The following is a 21160-nucleotide window of genomic DNA, read 5'->3' as shown; positions in this document are numbered from 1 at the left end:
GCACTAATGACTTTGGGGACCAGAGTGCCCCAAGAATGGAAGAGAAGGGCTTTATTATCAGGGGTAACCTCTAATTTGCAATTCAAATGACTGTTGGGCATGTAAACGGACACCTGGGTGGGAGGATTGTATAATGTGGGTGGTACTCGGTGAATTTCTTTATCTTGGACTTTGGATGAAGAAAGTCTTCCCTCTGCTTCTTGCAAGCTCAAGTAGTGACAGATGGTTCTCATTTTCTTGCTGGTTTCTGTTCCCATAGGAATAAAATAGGACTTGGTGTTCAGAATTCAGCCTATGCAAAGATGCTTACATTCAGGTGGGCCATTTAGGAACAAAAGGACATTGGCTGTTATTATTAAACCAAGGTGAAGAAAGGCTGTGGAAAGTCATAGAGGTGAGGGCTGGACAGAACTACTCCTGTGACCTTGTGCAGATTATGACCCTCTTCTAGCATCAGTTTACTCTCCTGTAATGATGGTAATAATGCCTCCAGTTGGTGGTTTGGAGATAATGCTCCTAGCGTCTAGCAGAATGTTTGGTACATAGGTTTTCAGTAAGTGGAAGAGTTATTTTAGAAAATATCTTGAGATATAGCTTATGATTAGATTTCAGGATGAGAGCTGGAGTTCTGACTGGAGTTTAAACTTCAATTTCATCAACTGGGTAGAGCAACCAAGAACAGGGGTTGCAGAGAATACAGTATGTCAAGAAAGTAAGATGCTCAGAGTAGTAAGACAACCGGTAAATTAGTATTTTTTATAAATGTGACAAAATAATTAGCTTACAGAGCTCTTGGCATATTGAGGTAATAGGTGAAATACCTGGGGCTGTAATTATTAGAGGAGAGTTAAGTTCTGATTATTATAAGAATTTACAGAAGTCTTAGGTTCTTCCAGTCCAAGGACTTTATAAGCCCCTCTAATTCTTTTTCTTCTAACCACCTTGTAGCAGAGAGACTTTGCCACCCCACAGCTCACTGACTGCCCATTAATCCATCCCACAGATTCTCTCTAGGACCTGCCTTGGACTTGTGCTCTCCAGTATTAGAGCCACTTGCCCCACCGGGCTGTTGAACACGTGACATGTGGGCAGTCCAAGTTGAGATGTGCTTGCAAGATTAAAATACTCTCTGAATTTCAAAGGCTTAGTATGAAAAAAAAAAAAAAGAATGGAAAATATCTCTCTAATTTTTATATATGGAATACATCTAAAAATGACAATATTTTGGATACATTGGGTTAAAATATATTATTTAAATTAATTTGGCCTGTTTTTACTTTTCTAATGCGGCAACTAGAAAATTTTAAATTACACACATGGCTGGCATTTTATTTCTATTGGACAGTGCTGGTCTATCCTGCATTGGCACTTGTATAGGAATTTCCTGGAGAGGCTTACATCATCAAGCTCCCCTGTCCCCAAACAGAAACAAAACCAAACCTTGTGCTGGCTTAGGAGAGCTTCCTGATCTGAAGCTCTGTTGTCCTTTCTCAGCAAAAGGAACCCTAATTGTGCAAGTGAACCATCTTCCTAGGCATATTAGATCTGTACACGTATAGTCTCAAAGTTTTTACATCATTTATATTCAGATTTTTCTTAATGTTGTTCTCAGTCAGCATTCAACAACTCATGGAAAAGGCAGTGTTTTATCTGAGGGTGTCTGTCTCTAAAACGCATTCCCTTCCTCTTGAAACAAACAGAATAAAAGGGTATTGAAACAAAGGAAAAATCACTTGGTGCACTTTTGGTCAACATTTATCTTGCTGTAAAAAGAGAAGGAAGAGAAGAATGTAGATTTGCATCAATTAAATTCTATCACAGTTACTGGTTCTCTTTCTTCATGGAGTCAGAAATCAACAAAGTAAATTTATTCTTTCTGGTTCGAAGTTGTCAGGGAGTTATTGAGAGGGAGCTGAAGTCCTGTTTCTGCAGCAAAACTAATGTGAGAGGAGAATAGTAAATTAAATAAGGGCACGATGATTTAGCCAGCTGCTTCAGTGCCCTGAATGATCACTTGTAAGATGCAAATAAATGTAGGGCTTTGTGCTATTAAATAGAGCTATGGTTTTCAACTCAGAAGAAATATTGTGATGTGGCTGAGTAGTCCCATTAATGGGATATTTTTGGTCACTCATTTGTCCTCGGATTACCTCAGCTCCAGAGATGGGAATGATTAACATTGCACTCTAATCATGAGGAGTCGGAGGGATGGTGTGTCTATAAACTGGAATTGAAGAATGGCTTATGAGTTCTTTCACTAGTGTATCACTGTGTTCCCGGATTTTTGATTTAATGTTTTATTTCTCTTTCTTGAAGGCCATCTATGGAAACACTAGAGAGCTTTTTTAACCCTTATGCAACCCTGGTGAATCCTCCAAGTTAAGAGGGGCATCATGTAGTCTGTAATTAATTCCATGAGAGAACTTTAAGATTTCCAAGGTGCTTGGTTGGTCTGTCCTCTTATGTGGTGTGGGGACAAGAACATATATTACCAGCGGGACTCTAGTCACTAGCATTACTAAATGTTGAAGCACTTTAGCTTTCTTAGGAAATGTCAAAATAGTCTCTACTCTTTTTCTGTTTGTTTCTTTTCATGCTGTAGTTTTCAGGATCAGGATCATAACACCAAGTCATCTTCACAACCCCCCAGAATCATAACTAGGGAAGTACACTGGGTCTGACTTGGGAAAAGAAGGATTATAAAAATGGAATTGTGTTTACCTTCCTACTGTGACAATATATTAATCCCCATCCTAAGGGTTTCCTTGGGTAATGGGGGTAGAAAGTTTCATTCATTCATTCATTCAGTAAGCATTTATTAAGCACTTAAGGTGTAGAAACATTGTATAAGGTAATGAGAATAAACCTAAAGGACAGTTGGCTTTTTCAGTGACCCCTATTTCTGCGAGTGTCCTGAGAAACAAGTTAGTTAGCATAGCATTGACTGCTTGTCTCACTCTTGAATCTTAGATGGTAGAGACACTGAAATCTAGAGGAAAATTATGCAGTGCTATTTATAATTTCAATCTCTCTGTTCTTTCAAAACTATCTTGAATTTCTTTAAAAGTATTATTCTCAGTCTTGAAACATTAGGTTATCTTTATAACAAGTGGTTTTCATCTTGACAGTATCCTTAACTTTCTGAGAGGAATGAAAGAAATTTGTATGCTAAACCTCAGGTCTTCCAGTTTTTTATTATTCTAGACAATTGATGCAGTATATGAAACTTTTGAAATTATAATTTACTATTTTGAGTCTTATCTGTTCCTGCATGTTGGTTCATGCTCTCCATTGCATTAATCTTCATCTATTTACATTTCAGTCATTTTGTTTGTCTGTTGTTTAATCCATTCATCTGGATAATTCCTGTCAAACTCAGCCACAATAGCTGATATGGAATATATTACATAAAAGTCATTAAGGGCAGAATAGAAAGAATGGTATTCTGATTTTGATCTTTATTCAGAATTCTCAATGACTCTCCCTCAGTGACTGATGGCAGCAAGTGTTCCAAAAGCTACTTATTGGAAATGGCAGTCTCAGTTTCCTGTCTTCACTCCTGACTCTCAAAAGTTGGATGTCAGGTAGTCAATACAGTTACTGTGTTTCAGGTTCTTAAAAATCCTTGTCGAAATGAAACTATTCATTGTTTTTCAGACTAAATGATTTTGTTTCTTTAACCTTTTCGATGCTAGTTTTCAGCTTCGAAGTCATTTCCTTTTCTTACACTATACACGCAATCCATCAGCCTCTACATTCAAAATATGTACCGAATTGACCACGTTCCCCAGTGTCAACTGTTAACCAGCATTGACCAAGCCTGTTAATTGGTTTCTCTGTTTCACTCTTGCCTTGCTACAGTCGGTTCTCCAAATAGCGAAGTTTCCTTTAAAACTTAGGTCAGACTGTGTAACTCTGGTGCTTAAAAGTGCTCCGTTGGCTTCTCATTTAACCAAGAATCAGGTTTGATCAACGCCTTTGAGTGATCTGGCTTCCTTTTGCTGATTTCACCTCCTTTTAGTGTCCTCGCGCTCACCTTGCTGTGCTCCAGCCACAGTGATCTTTTCAGCCTTGTAAAACACGCATGCCCCTTAGGGCCTTTCCACCTGCTAGTCCCTCTTCCTGGAATCCTTTCCTTCCAAATCTTCACAAGCCTTACTCTCTCACTTCTCTTAAGTCTTTGCTCATATGTCACTTCATTAATGAGACCCCACTGGGGGCCCCTATCTACAATAAAAACATCACCCTTCTCTTCCCCTCCCCCCAGTAGGAATCCAATAAATATTTTTTGAATGAGTGAAACAACTATTTTTCATGGAACACATTTAATTTCCTGTTCTATTTATGGGAATAGATAAGGAAGGCATAAAATGATCCTTAGCAGAAGAGGACATGTAAATATTACAACAAAGTGGTAAAAAATAAGACATGTTAAAAATTCAAAACCATATCTTTAGTTTTCTTAAAGTACAAACAGTAACAGAACAAAGAGTCAATACATTTTTGAAAAATGGAGATATTTCTTGGAATAGCTAACATTTGTAACCAGATCATTATGCAAATATGTAATATAGCTGGTATAATTTTGAGTTTCTTTTTTCTAAAATAGTAAATACTCCCCCTTTTGTGGTCAAATTTAAACTGCCAATATGCTTGACAAACTTTCTTTTGTAGTAAAATGTGTCTCTGTGTGTGTAGTATGTATACAACTATATATACATATATATGATTGAATTATCAATGATTTATGAAATTTTAAACTAATGAAAGTTATGATGCATCAGAGAGTTATTTCCTATTGTTAAATGGGACTCTGTTATGATTATTATTATTGATGTATTATTATTTGTAGGTATTAAATACATACTTTCAAACTTGTAGAGGGAATATTTTTTGTTTGTTTTTGTTTCTATTTTGGCTGCATTGGGTCTTCGTTGCTGTGTGTGGGCTTTCTGTAGTTGCAGTGAGTAGCGGCTACTCTTCGTTGTGGTGCACAGGCTTCTCATTGTGGTGGCTTGTCCTGTTGCAGAGCACGGACTCTAGGTGCACAGGCTTCAGTAGCTGTGGCACGTGGGCTCAGTAGTTGTGGCTCATGGGCTCTAAAGCACTGGTTCAGTAGTTGTGGCGCATGGGCTTAGTTGCTCCACGGCATGTAGGATCTTCCTGGACCAGGGGAACCTGTGTCCCCTGCATTGGCAGGCAGATTCTTAACCACTGTGCTACCAGGGAAGCCCCAGAGCATTTCTTCTTTAACCAGAATATCTTCTTCTGCATGTTGTAAATGTGTGAATTTACTTAATTGTCTGGGCTTGTTGCCGTATCTCCAAAAGGAAGATAATAATATGTTACTGACTTAAAGGTACGATATATGGAACTCTGATTGCTCTTGAAGATTCATTATTTTAAAATCACAATATCTCCACACCCATTAAAATAGCTAAAATAAGAAGAAAAAAAATGGGTAGTTCTAAGTGAGTGAGGTTGCAGAGCAGTTGTGATTCTCATACATTCATTGTTGGTGAAAATGTAAAATGGAACAGCCACTTTGGAAAATAGATTGGCAGTTTCGTATAGTGTTAAACATACACTTACATGTGACCCAGCAATCCCGCTCCTGGGTACTTAACTAAGTGAAATGAAAATTTATTTTCACACTAAAATCTGTACACTAATATTTGTAGTAGCTTTGTTTATAATCATCAGAAACTGGAAACAACCCAGATGTCCTTCCAACTGGGAATGAAAAAACAAACTGTGGTATATCCATACATTGAAATACTACTCAACAGTAAAAAGGAACAAACTACTGATGAACACATCAGCATAGATGGATCACAAACTGCATCATGCTAAGTGAAGGAAGTCAGAGTCAGACTCAAAAGGCTATGTCGTGTATGGTTCCTTAACATCCAGAGGTTGGGTGGGATTGAGAGGAGGGGCTGACTGCCAAGGGACAGCATGAGAGAGATTTGGGGGTAATGGAACTGTTTTATGTCTTGATTTGTGTGTTGGTAACGTGATTGTATGCATTTTTCAAAACTCATAGAACTGTATACCAGAAAGAGTGAATTTTACTATATGCAAATAAAAAACAGGGATTTAATCCTCTTGATTAATAAAACCAGCTCTGCCTCTGAGTCCAGCCACTGGAGAAGCCTGAATGTCCTAGGAGAGTGAGCACATCTGTGTCTTAGTTCCTCATTTCATTTTACTTCAGTTGCTGGGGTTTCCTTGCGAGACTTAGTCTTGCTTCAGGTAGTACTCGTAGACTTTGATTCCGAGGTCAGAAGTAGCAATGGCAGAAAACCATCCCACATTCTCCCAGAAGCTGTTTCAGAGGGATCCTGCCAGCTGGTTAGCCTAGTTTGGTGCCGGTGGTGGTGCTGACAAAGGCAGAGAACTTGTTAGAGTTGTAGATAAATCAGCTGCTTTAGTTTGTTCATAAAATCAAATGCAGATGAACAGGAAACAGAATCAGAGAAGGCTGTTGTCCATACAGATTATCCTAGACTGTGCATTTGGAGCCCATCTATTCAATATGGTACCTGTGTCAGGGCCTTGGCCTCAGCAGCCATGTTCTGGGTCTTGAAGAGTTTGTAGAGTTCAATTCCATCAATAAAAACCCAACTTATTGCCATATCCCAGTGTATTGGGCTCCAGTGGGCCAGCTGGTGATGTAATTTCTCATAGAACAAGTGGTTGACCTGTTGTCTGTGACCCAAAAAAATGATCCAACAAACATAAATACCAGTCTCAAATTTACATAATTCATAACAAGAGAACTTAAGGCATTGAGTGGTTCTTGTAAACTGTGCCATACTCTTTATTTATTTATTTTTTCTATTTTCACTTGCTGACTGGAGGATGCATTTTATGTTTATGAAAGATGTGACTACATAAAGGTTTTTGAGGTCATGATTCTCTGGTCAAACCAGCTCTGTTTCCATTTTTCTAGACTCTTTTGTGTCCTCTGCCTTAGGGGTACCTGCTTCTCTCGTACTTAGCTGTCTCAAGAGTGCTATAAATCTAGATTGATCCTGAAACCAGCTTCCTACCAGCAGATTAGAAGTGAAGCGCAACAGATTAAAATGAAATATTTTTCTCTCTGGCATTACTCTAGAGCAACAACTCGAGTTTCTGCTGTTACTATTCTTAGCTTAATTTGCACACATCATTTTCTCTATGTGCCTCCTTACTTGAGTGCAGAAATAGAGGAGAAGGGAGAGGACAGTAATTGATCACCCACCTTGGATTGGGGAATGTGATAGGCACTTTTCGTGTATTATTCTGTTTAACTTCACAACAATGAGTCAGGTAGATAATTTTGCTACTTTACAAACAAGGAAGCTAGGGCCAAGAGAGGTTAATTGACTTGTATTCTCAAAGATAGGTCTCTCTCATTCCAAAACCCACTCTTTTTATACCTCAAGGCTCCATTTGGGAATAGGATTTCCTCATCTCGTTTCCACCTTCTCTGAAGGATGGAGACTGCAGTGGTCTTTTGAGATTGAGCCCTGGGCTCCTTATCATACCTGGTCTGAGAACCAAGTCTGCTCTCTGTTTTACTTTTCAGAGTCCCAAGAGATTTGGCCTAATTTTATGTATTTTTCAAAGTTTCCATCACACACTTATCACCTGTTTCTTTCTCCTCCATGACTGACTGAGGAGGAAAATTGAATCTCTGAGTTTCATGGCCACAAGGCTTTCTTATTTAAATCATCGCACTTCTAATCACCACGGGGAAATACGAAAGCAAAGAGAGAGAGAAAAAACCCAATAGGAAAAGTTACAAAGATTCAAAAATAGTTTAAAATCTTAATCCTTGAGCCCAGTCTATGTGTTATAGCTCTTGAAATTCTTCTTAGGAATTATTTCTTAGAAGATACTAGAAGTCTCCTTAATAGGGATTAGTTATTCATTTGTATCTTGGATCTGTGGTCCAAAACAAATTCAGGTTGGTACCAGTGATGAAATTTTCTCTCCCAGCCGATCATATTTTCCAGTGACTGTCTAAGCTCTAAGGGTTTCATTATAAACCTGCCCTGGGAGAGACTTCCAGAAAGCAAAGGTGTTTCAATGTTAGTTTGTGTCACTGGAGGGGGTTGGGAAATGGATATTAGGCTCAGTCTGAAGCATTTTTGCTACCCAGTACCTGGAGTCAGAGCCACACGTGGGAGTTGAAATATTCTCTGAATGTAAACTACACACTGGATTCCAAAGACTTAGAATGCAAGAAGAAGAAAAAAAAAGGAATTTTAAACCACCTCAGTAATTTTTCTATCAATTACATGTACCTCAATTATATAAGAAAATTCTGCAAATACTGGGTTAACTCTTATTAATATTAAATTCACATTTTTAAACTTTTAATTCTCAGACTATAATAGATTCACATGGAGTTGGTACCGTCTTACACAACCTAGGTATAGCATCACAACCACAAAATTTATATGGATACAGCCCACTGACCTTATTCAGATTTTACCAGATTTACATGTACTGGTGTTTGTGTGTCTCTGTGTGTGTGTGTTTAGTTCTGTGCAAGTTATTCACCTGTGTAGGTTGATATGACCACCACCACTGTCAAAATACATAAGAATTCTATTGCAAGGATCAGGTTTGCCAGATACTGTAGCCATAGCCTACCTCCTCTCCTCCCTAACTACTGGAAATCAGTAATCTGTTATCCATTTGTGTACTTGTGTCATTTCAAGAATGCCATACAAATGGAACTATATAGTTTGTAACCTTTTGAGATTAGCTTTTTTTGCTCAGTAAAGTTCCCTGGAGATCTACCCAAATTATGTTACCAAGAGTTCTTTCCCTTTTTATCGCTGAGTAGTATTCCTTTTCTTTTTACCTTTTTAATAGTGCTCCTGGAAACTAAAATTACATATGTAACTCACAATTGTGGTTTTCATCATATTTCTATTGGACATTACTGGTTAAAGGTCATGCTTGTTGGAAGTAACCAAAAAGCACATTTCTGTTGCATTTTCATTGAATTTCAGGCATCCTGTGTTAAATGGTGCATTTTGTTCTGCCAACTCTGAATCAAGGCAACAGTACCTTTTAAAATCATTTCAGGAGAGTAAAGTCATCTCATTGTCTCTCCCACTCCCCTCCTCCCACCCTTTTTTCTTTTTTGGTCAGTTCTCAGTAAGAAAACCTTTGTATTTCTATCCACAAAAGAAACTTTTCATAAGGTTAGGCATCAAGGAGGGGTTTCTTGCAGCTGCTGCCAGTGGTATTTGGTGCACTGGTTTGAGACTAATTAAATGGCTCATATTTATCTGATATTTTCCCCCTTGGGAGACTCAGAAACATTTCTTTTTTTTTAACTTAAGCTTCAAAAAGAAACCAGCTCAGTTAGCTTATGATGGGAGAAAGAAGCAGGACACAGGGACACTTCAGAGCAGATTAGAACTGAGGTAAAGGATAATACCATTTTCAATTAAAATTGCCTGGGGAAATAAGGTAGGCAGAGAATAATTACCTGGGTTGGCACACATCCAAGTTTCTGAAACTAAGACCCTGTTTGAATGTTCTGAGGGATCACTGACGACCACAGGCAGCCAAGGACTTTGAGAATTATGTCTGATCTCAAACCTATTTGAGTGTTCTGGCTGCAGTGCATAGCAATTTTAAGTCAAATTATGTGGCTTGAGAAATTCTACCAAATAAAACTTGGGAAAAACTAAGACCTCTCCCAAATAAGCAACTCCGGAAAGCATCAGATTAAAGGGAGGTTTCTCTGACAAAATACATTTATACTTCTGTAGTTTCTGCTCTGTGCCCACCAGGGCAATGGAGCCGAGATGGAACCATAGGAGAACATAAAGAGGACTGATTAAAGAATAGTTCTAATCACTCACCTCCTCACAGAGAGGACCCTGGGTGGTAACAGTCCTTGGTCAGCGCCTTGCTGGTACCAGGAGCAATCACTGAGTAAATGCCAACTGACACGTGAGCTTGTCCAACCTAGCTGTGGAAATGCATCGTTGAAAGCAAGTGTTCCTTTTCTATTTATTTATTTTTTAATTGAAGTATAGTTGATTTACAATGTTATGTTAGTTTCTGGTGTACAGAAAAGTGATTCAATTATATATATATATATACATATAATTTTTCACGTTCTTTTCCATTATGGTTTATCACAGGATATTGAATATAGTTCCCTGTGCTACACAGTAGGACCTTGTTGTTTATCTATCTTATATATAATAGTTTGCACCTGCTAACCCCAAACTCTTAAGCCATCCCTTCCCCACTCGGAAATCAAGAGTTCCCTTAATACAGATATCAGGATGTGCCTCCCACCCCCACTCCACTTCCACCTCCACCTCCAGCTCCGCCTCCAGTGACCTATTATTACAACTGCTAAGCCTGTGTTTCTTGGGGTCTGTGCTGCTGATGGCACCCGATGCCATGATGACCCTGCTTTGGCTGGGTGGAACTGATGGAAAAGGTTGGAGGGTATTGAACTACAGGTTTTTCCTTTCTCATTACCTAAAGAAAGGCTCACTTTCTTCTCTATAGTAGGAAAGGGAGCCAGTGGTTTCTATTCTTTGCTTCTAGTGTTAGCTTTTGCTTTGTTGCTATCTTTTCATAATCTCTCAATTTCAAATGTAGGACAATGGAAAAGGGTTTGGAAGGAATGAAAAAGAGAAAGAAGGAATCAATCACAGTTTTCATCTCTCCTCTTCCAAATAAGGATATAGGGGGTTAAGGAATGCCTGGATTATTTTCTTTTTTAAGAAGTCTTCATAGGCTTGCTTGGACAAGGCTGCTGCTGGCACATGGGGTGTCTTTATGCAAATTATAGAGTCACACCCCTTGGCAAGGCTGCAGCCCCAACTCTCACCCCTTGGCCTTGGATGTGAACCAGATCTATTTGAGTGCAGTGCCTAGGTGCTTGGCCACCACCTTGTGCTGTATGATAGGTGCAGGAAGCATCCCTATTTCACAACATGGAAACACAGATAAGTGCACAGACAGCTATGGTTTTAAGAGGAAGAGTCCACGGTTTGAATTCACACGCCTTTTCTTACCACGTGACTCTGGCTCAGTAATATAACTACCCTGTGACTCAGTCTCCTCTTCTGTAGAAAGTTTCTGCTACATGGAGTTTGGTGAGATTTAATGAGTTAATATACATGAAACACTGAGAGCAGCACCTGGACTTAGTAATTTCTCATTAATTGGTTATTATGCCATGAGCTAGTGACTATATTAAGCATGCTTTTAATTATTTTTATCCTTTTCCTTCAACTGTTAGTGTGGTTATGTATACATTGCCTCTATGTAATTTCCAAATAGCCAAGTCTGTTGAGTGAAAAGCTGTTAAATTGGTTGAGACCGTGTAGAAAATATAACAATTTAATTTAAAAAATTTTAGTGCATGATGGTATTTGGATACTTAAATTTTTTTTTTTTTGGTCCTTCTAGGTATTAGTTATGTATCTGTTTTCTTCTTCTTTTCCTTCTTCTCCTTCTTCTCCCCCTCCTCCTTCAGAATATCAATTTTCTGCACATCTAATTTCATAAGGTCAGTTTAAGTTCAAGAAGAGAAGCATCTCATATACATCTGGAAGTTGGCAGAGTACATGCATTCTTAGGGTTAGAGCATTAGCTACTCTAGTGATAAATGGGAGAACTGTTACAAAGCTACTCGCTGGGTTTAACTTCCATACATCCTGTCTGTTGGCCAGTTAGCCTGCCTTGTGACATGATGTCAGCTCCCAACCTGAGAAAAAAAAAATGCATACAGACAACAAATGCATGCAGCAATTAGGTACTAGGTATAGCAGGCAGAATTCTCGTATGGCCCCAGGACTCCTACCCTGGTGACTGTGACCTTGATGGATGTCACTCCTGTGATGAGGTTATGTTAGATGGTGCAGCTGACTTGCAGAATGAGCTTTTCTTTGGTTGGCCTGTCCTAGTCAGCTGAGTCTCTAGTAGGGACTAAAGAAAGATTCAAGGAGAGAGAGGGATTCCATGAGGGGGAGATTGTCCACCGCTGGCCTGGAAGAGGTGGGGCTGTGAGGCAAGGAGTGTAGGTAGCATCTGGGTGCTTGGCTTGGCACCCTGCTGACAGCCAGCTGGGAACGGCCCCCAGTCCTATGACTGTAAGGAAGTGAAACTGGCCAACAACCTGCCTGAACTTGGAAGTGGATCATTCCTCAGGCTCCAGAAAGGAAGGAAGCCTACAGAGACCTTGATTTTAGCCTTGTTCAACAGAGAGCCCAGCAGCTGGACCCAGACTTCTGACCTACAGTACCAAGAGCTACTAAATTTGTGTCCAATGCATGAGGGAAACCAGACAAAAGAAGGTAGCTAGGTAATTGCAAAGCCATTGCCACTATTTAGAGAAAAAAAAATGACACTCATAAAATGACTCATAATAAACTCCTATAAAGAGCCCCCAGTTAACCATTTTAGATCCAGTTAGCCACAGTAAATGACAGATCCAGATCGAGGCAGAGCTTAGAATGGTTTCTCAAACTGGCAGTTTTAGACTTCAGGGAGGGGCAGAGGAATGACAAAATTGCTCCCTTGCTAGACATTTATTGCACGATGGTAAAGGGAAAATGCGCAGACTAGGAAGGTGGACTCCCCTTCTTTCCATGCTCGTCAGCATTGCTGACTGTTGTTTCATTTGGGGGGGCTCGCTAACCCAGTGCAAGGAGAAGAGCCAGAGAACATGGGTGAGGGGCCATCTCGTGGGAGTGACCAGGAGGGGGCGCTGTGGGGACCTGGCAGACCCAGACCTCAGGAGCGACAGCCACCTCTCAGCTGTGGCTGGCATACAGGCGGCTCTCTGGGTCCCTGTTGCCCAGTCTTCCAGATTTCCAAGAGATGCTGGGGTTCTGATATTTTATATGAAATCTCCCGTTATGTAAGTGTTAACAATCAGCTCAAATGTTCAAAGATCACCGTAGGGAAATGTAAACATGTATGTGGCCACATCAGGCCCTCGGCAGCCTCTCTTTCAGTGCAACTCAGAGGAGAGAGTTATGTGAGCAGTTTGGGGTTTGGGGTGTGAGCTCAACTTGGACAGTGGTTTCTCTTGCTTGGTCACTGTCATGTCCTCAGAGCCAAGGACAGTGTCAGGCCACAGGGTTTGCTCAGTATATGCTTGTGGAGTGGCTCTGAGGAGATGTCGATGTGTGCATACTCTTATGTGAAAGTATCAAATGTGATTGCTTTGGCAAAATGAGTTTCAAAGATCCTAGTGCTTTCTTTTTTTAATATAACTATAGTTGACTTACAATATAGTGCTAGTTTCAGGGTACAGCAAGGTGATTTTTATATATATATATATATATATATATATATATATGTGTGTGTGTATATATATATATATATAGAGAGAGAGAGAGAGAGAGAGACAGAGAGAGAGAGATTCTGAGATGGGTGTTAACATTACATACGTCTTACAGATGAGGAATGATCTCAGAGAGGTGAAGTCAGCTGCTTGAAGACCACTCGGCTGGTAAAATGACTGTTCTCGGCTTTCTCTGATAGCCAGGCTTCTGCCCTTCTACATGTTTGCTGCTCAGGGTGTGCTCTAGAACCAGCAACATCAGCACCTCCCGGGAGCTTGTTAGAGCTGCGGAATCTCTGGTCTCAACCAGAATCTGCTGATAACTTTGGTGATTTGTATGTATGTTAAGTTTCAGAAGCATTGTCCTACCCCATGGGTTTCTAAACTTGGATTATTCCTGAGCTACTTCTATGGATTTGGCGAAATCTGTCTTTCACCTGAACTTATTACTCATCTTTTCCGCTTAAATATATTCACTTAAAAAGAAAAGATAACTGATAAATAACTGGTAACATGATAATGTTACTATAGTAAATAGCCATTAGTATATTTATAGTGATACGATTAATTTCAATAGAGACCTGATATCATTTTCCATAAATAGAAGTTGCATTAATGTATATGCACTGTACATTCTCTCTCCATGTACCATGGTAAAATACATATATTTTACATGTAAGCTGTACCATGAATAAAAACTGTACTGTAATAAACTGTAAAATATCTGTGGGCCATCAGTGGGAGTGTGTTCCATTTGGAAACAATACTATGGTAGATTGTAAAGATGGCCGCCAAGTTTTTCCCTCCCTGTATCCATGCCCTTCAAGGGTGCAAAGTCCCATCAAGAAATGGGGCTCTCTCCATCCTTTGAATCTGGGCCTGACCACGTGGCTTGCTTTGCCCAATGCTACGTTAGCACATGTGACACAGCAGAGGCTTGAGAAGTGCTTGTGCAGTGGGATCTACACTCTTGCCATTCTCACCAACTTGAGATCATTGTGTGAACCAAAATAAATATTTGCTAATTTAAGCCACACAGGTTTGAGGTGGTTGGTTACACTGCAAAAACTCACTGACATAACTGTTTTCTAACATTCTGTTTGTTTGCAAAACAATAATTTTCCGTGTTCAGTAGCAGATCACAGTGAAATGATCTCTGTTTTGATTCAGTCTTGCCCAATTATTCTTCACTTGAAAACAAAATTTCAATATTGAATATCTTGGGAAGAGCATTGAATGCTAGTCCTTTGTGTTCAGTATATAGATTCACAAAATTACGCCTCGTAATGTAAGCCTCAGATATTTGTAGGTTTTTTTCCCTCCACTAAGAAATAAAAACTTCACACTTGGCTAAAGCTCCTCATTGCTTTGAAATAAGACTATATCTCAAGCACTGTGGCATCTGTCATTAGTGGTACTTTGCAGGCATACGCTCTTCTTTGGCAAAGGTAAAATATAATTGTATGTATTTCCCATCACAAGAAATCCCATGGAGAATTACAATAGTTTGTCTCGTAAAAATGTAAATGTTCACTACTTACTGTTTTCTTGGAGAGTGTAAGTAAGTATTTTGTCATTTTTGAAAGAAGCCAACTAATATTCACTGGCAAACTTACTGAAAGATAACCTTTTTTTTAACTGCTTTAATGAAATATCATTTACAAAACATAAAATTCACCCACTCGCAGTGTATGATTTAGTGGTTTTTAGTATATTCACAAAGTTGTGCAACCGTTTCTACAGTCTAATCTCAGAACATTTTCATCACCTCAAAGAGAAATCCCACACCCCTGAGCGTCCACTCCCCACCTTCTCTGCCCCTCCAGTCCCGCACAACCACTAATCTGCTCTCTATCTCTGTGGATTTGCTAATTCTGGACATTTCATATACATGGAGTCATATAAGATGTGGCCTTTGTGAGTGGCTTCTTTCATTTAGTATAATTTTTTTAAGGTTCATCCATGTTGTCGCATGTATTCATGTTGCATTCTTTTTATTGCTGAATAACAGTCTATTGTATGGACATATCACATTTTTTAATCCATTCATCAGTAGATGGACATTGGGATTATTTCCACCTTCTGGCTGTTATAAATAATGCTGTCATGAAAAATGTACATGAACATTTTTTGTTTGTGGACGTGTATTTTCATTTCTCTTCGGTACATAACTCGGACCAGAATTACTGAGCCATATGGTAATTCTATGTTTAACCAGTTGAGGAATTGCCAGGATATTTTCCAAAGCAGCTGAAGCATTTTATATTCCCACAAGCAATGTAGGAGGGTTCTGATTTCTCCAAATTCTCACTAACACTTTTTCTAACCTGTCTTCTGATTATAGTTATCCTAGTGGGTGTGAAGTAGTATCTCATTGTGGTTTTGACTTAATTTTCTCTTATGGTTGAACATCTCTTTATATATTTGTATATCTTCTGGGGGGGAAATGTCTATTCAGATTATTTACCCATTTTTAAATTGAGTTATTTGTCTTTTTATTGTTAAGTTATAATAGTCCTTCTTAAAATATTCTGGATATAAGTCTCTTATCAGATACATGATTTGGAAAAATCTTCTGTTTTCTGGGTTGTCTTTTCACTTTCTTGATGATGACCTTTGAAGCACAGAAGTTTTTAATTTGGTGAAGTCCAACTTAGTCATTTTTTCTTTCGTTGTTTGTGCTTTTGGTGTTATATCTATGAGACCATCGCCTAACCCGTGGTCACAAAGATTTGTTCCTATATTTACTCCTAAGAGTTTTATAGTTTTAGCTCTTATATTTACATCTATGATCCATTTTGAGCTATTTTTTGTGTATGGTGTGAGATAGGAGTCAACCTTCATTCCTCTGTGTGTGGATTTCCAGTTGTCCCAGCACTATTTGTTGAGTAGACTATCTTTCCCTCTTTAATAGTCTTGGCACCCTTGTTGAATGAAAAACAGCTGTTGTTTACACCAGCACTAATAGGATCTGAGATTTGGGGATTTTGTGTGACTATTTATTAGGTTTCTGTCTACATTATAGAAAACTACCTTTCCTCTTTTGAAAGACCCGTGCACACACAGAGACACATAAACACAGAGAGTCATAGAGGCCTATTCACAGACACACACCCACACACACTCACTCATCTATTCAGTCTCTCCTTTACCAAAGACCCGTTTACACCCTTCAACACCTAGAGTAATAATACTAGGATGAAAATGTTGGTAGGTTGAGGCCTTGATTCACATATGACTACAACACTAAGTCAGTTATAGTAGTTTGCCCACTATATGCCAATAGCTAAATAATTCATGACAAACTGTTTTTACTGCTTCACCTCTTTGTAGTTAAGTATTTCTTTTTTTTTAACTTTTTTTTTTAAGATTTAATTTTATTTTTATATTTTTGGCTGTGTTGGGTGTTTGTTGCTGCATGTGGGCTGTCTCTAGCTGTGGCGAGCGGGGGCTACTCTTCATTGCAGTGCACGGACTTCTCACTGCGGTGGCTCCTCTTGTTGTGGAGCACAGGCTCTCCGCACAAGGGCTTCAGTAGTTGCGGAACACATGCTCAGTAGTTGTGATTCGCGGGCTCTAGAGAGCAGGCTCAGTAGTTGTGGCGCACTGGCTTAGTTGCTCCGCAGCGTGTGAGATCTTCCCAGACCAGGGATCGAACCTGTGTCCCCTGTGTTGGCAGGCGGATTCTTATCCACTGCACCACCAGGGAAGTCCCATGTAGTTAAGTATTTCAACATTGGCTTTCCCAAATGTTGCAATATCCTAGCCATGAAGCAGAAAGGCTTATGGAACAATGCATCAGTTTTATGCTGGATACTTAGAGAATTATAGAAGGAAAGCGAAAATGTGTCCAGTATTTAAATCTCTGGTTATAGAAGGACATGGGTAGCAAGTGGTTTCTCAAAACGAGGAGCATGGTATAGCAGGGTTAATTAATTATTGACCTTTTTTGGAACTCGTCTTGTTTTACAGTCCCAAGAGACATAAAACATTTTTAACTTCCCAGCTCTAGGCGGGGCACTAAATAATTCACCTTTTCAATGAAGCTGTGGGGAGGCACTATCTCGGTGCTGGGGATATACATCATGGTTCTAATACACACATGATCCCTGTCTGCATGGAATTTATAGTCTCATATTAATACATCACTACAAGTATAAATGTAATATCGAAACTATGGTAAATGCCATGGAGGGGGTAGTACCATGGAAGCTAAACATTGGTCAGGGTGCCTGGGTTTGAATGCCAGCTTTGTGTAATTCTTGAATAGACACCCAACTTCTCAGTTTTCTCTTCTATAAAATGGGAATAATCACAGTACAAACATTTTAGAGTTTTTATGTCGATTAAATATGATGATGCAATCCATGCTTAAAGCTGGGTCATAGTAAATATTTACTAAACAGTGAAGTAATGGGAATTCCCTGGCAGTCCTGTGGTTAGGACTCCATGCTTCCACCGCGAGGAGCCTGGATTTGATTTCTGGTTGGGGAACTAAGATCCCACAAGTCTCACAGCGGGGCCAAAAAAAATAATAATATAAAATAAATAAATAAATCAGTGAAGTATGTGTAGATGATGCTGTATAGTCTCTATTTCTATATACTTAAAATGGAATGTTTATTTCCATAGGAAGTTTAGATGAATTGGATTCTTGTTTTTTTCAATTTTAATTGTAAAAGTAATATGTTTTGTGATAAAATATTGCATAATTGTTCGTTAGGTTAAACTGCAAAGGCCCTTTTTACCTCCCTACAGTACCAGTTCTCCAGAGGCAGCCCAGTTGAGTTTCTTGTTATCCCTTCAAATATGTTCTCTGAATATAACAATATTCATGTCTGTGTTTTTACACCTAGATTAGTGAGGTTTGTTTTAACACACTGGGGTCATAGTACACGTATTACTACATTACTTGAGGTTTTAAAAAGTAATACTATGACCTGAGAATTTTTTTCCATGTCTGTCTATATAGACCCAAGTCTGCTTTTTTTTTTTTGTAATGACATATTTTTCATTTGTGGATGTACCTTTCTATCCGGGACTTTACTGTGGACATCTCCATAAATAAATGATGACCTTGGGAAAATCCCAGTTCAGATTTTACAGACATCATTTTCCCATATTTCAATTGCCAATTTTTCTGCCTCTAACTTCTTTCCAAATGCAGATGGGCTTCCTCTTACTTCTATGTACTTCTGACATCACCTGGAACTATGCCACTCCCCCACCCAACACAAAATCTTGGAAAGATCTTGAATTCTAAATTCAATGTCAAGTCCAAAACTACATAACAACTTGTTAATGAAGGCAATACAAAAACACACATCAAAAATAGTGACTATTTGTACATAGATACAATTTCATTGTAAATCTTTCCTATTCAGCACTGCTCTTCTTTGAAAGATTTCTTAAAAATTACTATCAGTTTCACTATCAATCAGGGAAAGATCATTATATCTACTTCTAGAACATTTTGGATATCATTGTTGTTCAACTTCTGCTTAATTATTTTGATAGGTTAAGAGGTTGAATTGTAGATCAGCAGCTTAGTAGAGAGAGTGTATAAACCCTATAGGCTGGATGTAGCACTAAGATTTCTGATTTGATGATTGTCTGTTTTTGTCATCCATTTAGAAACTAATGTCACTAATTTATTAATGTCTCTTTCTCATGTGTTTTAAAGAATATTATAGGCTTTGATTTTGAAGTGCAAAGGGCTGTTTCTTTCCATAAGAATTCTAAATATCCTTCACATTGATTTTTCTCTGATCTGTGTCCTTCCTCCACAGAGGACAGCGCTGTGATTTGACTAAGTGGACGTCACCTTCAGTCAGTCCCCAGCCATCTGGTAAGTACTCTGCACACAGTGGGTAAGTTGCTAGGTGTGGGGTTCTAGAACTTTCGGTCTGTAAAATGAATCCCTTCATTCACACTGATGTCCCATCTGAAATGCCTCTCAAAATTGATTCACAGATGTTTTCCTTGATGTGGTAGAGTGTTCAACTCCTGGCATTTTCTAGATTCAAGTTTATTCATTCCACCAACCTTGGGTACTTCATTTTCTGCTGGATTTTCTGTTTGCCGTCTGTGGGAGTATTGCCTGCATTTAGTAAGCATCAGATATTAAGTTGCTGTTTTCTGTAATTCTTTCTGAGGAGAAATGTATGTGACTTGTTTTTAATCTTATGCACATTTTGTTTAAGAAGATCCTCACAGATGGGAAAAATCATTGTCAGTTGTAGTACACCCTCCATTTTATGGCAACTACCTATAAGGATGATGTAATTAAATCCTTCCAATGTTCCTCTAAAGTTCCATTTTACAAATCTTTAAAGAAAAACTAAAATGGAAATCTAAAATATATATGCACAGTTCTTTTTATTTATAAACCATAACTTGCCTATGCTTTATTCAAGAGCCAGAATTCTAGCAAATGTTCTTTTCTGACCCCTTTATCAAATTGCTATTTTCTACTTGGTGTTATAAGTAAAACATTTGGAGTATGTGTCATTTCTTACTTCAAAGGACAAGAAGTCATTTTATAGTGATCACAAGGAGAAGATAACCAGCAACTTTGCTGTTCATCTCGATAAGTGAACTCGAGGTTCCAGGCATTTAAAATCAATATTATTTTCTTCTCCATGTTTCATGTCATGTCAGATATTCCATCATCTTCTGGCAGGGCCCGTGGCTGATTTTCTTCTGGCCTTTCTGTGAGGGGAGGGAAGAATCACACAGCCCAACACTTCTCCAAGTGATCAGTATTTAATGATGACACAAGACTATCAAGAAAGTAGATTTATTATTAAATGTTCCTACTTATTTTTAGTCAAGTGCAGTATATTTTACTGTTCCCCACGGATGACTCATAAACCATGTCTTAGCAGGCAAATCGGAGTAGGGGGTGCTGAATAATTCAGTAGGGACTTTAAATCAGTGTAGACACAATGTCTGATTTTTACTCTTTTTTTAAAAACTGTTTTTCTGGACTATCCACTTTCTCTGTACAATAGTTGTATTATCCTTAAAAAATAAGTCATTGTTTATCAGCTGGATTATAAATTGTCCCTATAAAGAATTAGGTACTTAGTGAAAATAAACACTTGATTTAAGAGTCCAAAAGAAAAAAAAAAACAGAGCTTAGAAGTTATTTGTTCTATATTGTAAGTTCCAAGAATGATTTCCTCTATATTAAGTGGTGTAAATGCCATGCATTTGATTTTACAAAGACTTTAGATGGCATTGGGTCCTGGGGCAGCTAACATAGTGTGTGGGCTACTCTTCCATCCCCACACCTGTTAGGACTTGATGGGACCTGGTGTCCCACATGTCACCAGGTTGGTTGATTGTTATCTTTATGTTAGGCTTGCCCTTTTCCCAAAGAGAGAATTCTTGTGTATTTCGTGCTATCCTCTCCTAAAACTAAAAACATCCCACTCTAGCAACATTCAATTGTTGGATACCTTTTATGATGAGGTTTTTTTTTAAATAGAAGTGAAATCGGGTTCCTTTATAATGTCTTCCCATATTTAAAATGGGGACTATCTAGACCCTGGCATCTGAACCTTTCTGGTTTCATCTTGAAAGCCTGCTTTATTTTGCCATGATTCCAACAGTGGGCTGTACATTAGTTCTAAGTGTTTTTTTTTTTTTTTTTTTTTAAGGACTATTACATCCACAGTAGGCATTCAGAATATATTTTAATCCCTTAATGGCAAAAGGTGTATTTTAGATTTCTCTTATTTATGTTACATTCAGCTTAGCTTTCTATCAGTGTTAAAATAGGAAATATTTATAGAAAACAAAATGAGATGAATTATCTTCACTCTT

General features: G+C 38.5%; 1 protein-coding gene across 13 annotated transcripts in view; it reads left to right on the top strand.

Moving 5' to 3' along the window:
- The window catches only part of PLCB4 (phospholipase C beta 4), a 422343-nt gene that overhangs the window by 142769 nt on the left and 258414 nt on the right, over positions 1-21160 (top strand). For all 13 annotated transcript variants that reach the window (XR_012326219.1, XM_073792668.1, XM_073792669.1 and 10 more), the window contains one exon: positions 19120-19178. The gene's annotated coding sequence lies outside the window, so the exon portion shown is untranslated. The remainder of the gene's footprint in view (positions 1-19119; positions 19179-21160) is intronic.

The sequence above is a fragment of the Tursiops truncatus genome, chromosome 15, assembly GCF_011762595.2.
Source record: "Tursiops truncatus isolate mTurTru1 chromosome 15, mTurTru1.mat.Y, whole genome shotgun sequence".
NCBI classification, from domain to species: Eukaryota; Metazoa; Chordata; class Mammalia; order Artiodactyla; family Delphinidae; genus Tursiops; species Tursiops truncatus.
Note: the sequence above shows the minus strand (reverse complement) of the source record. Positions and strands in the feature narration are given on the sequence as shown.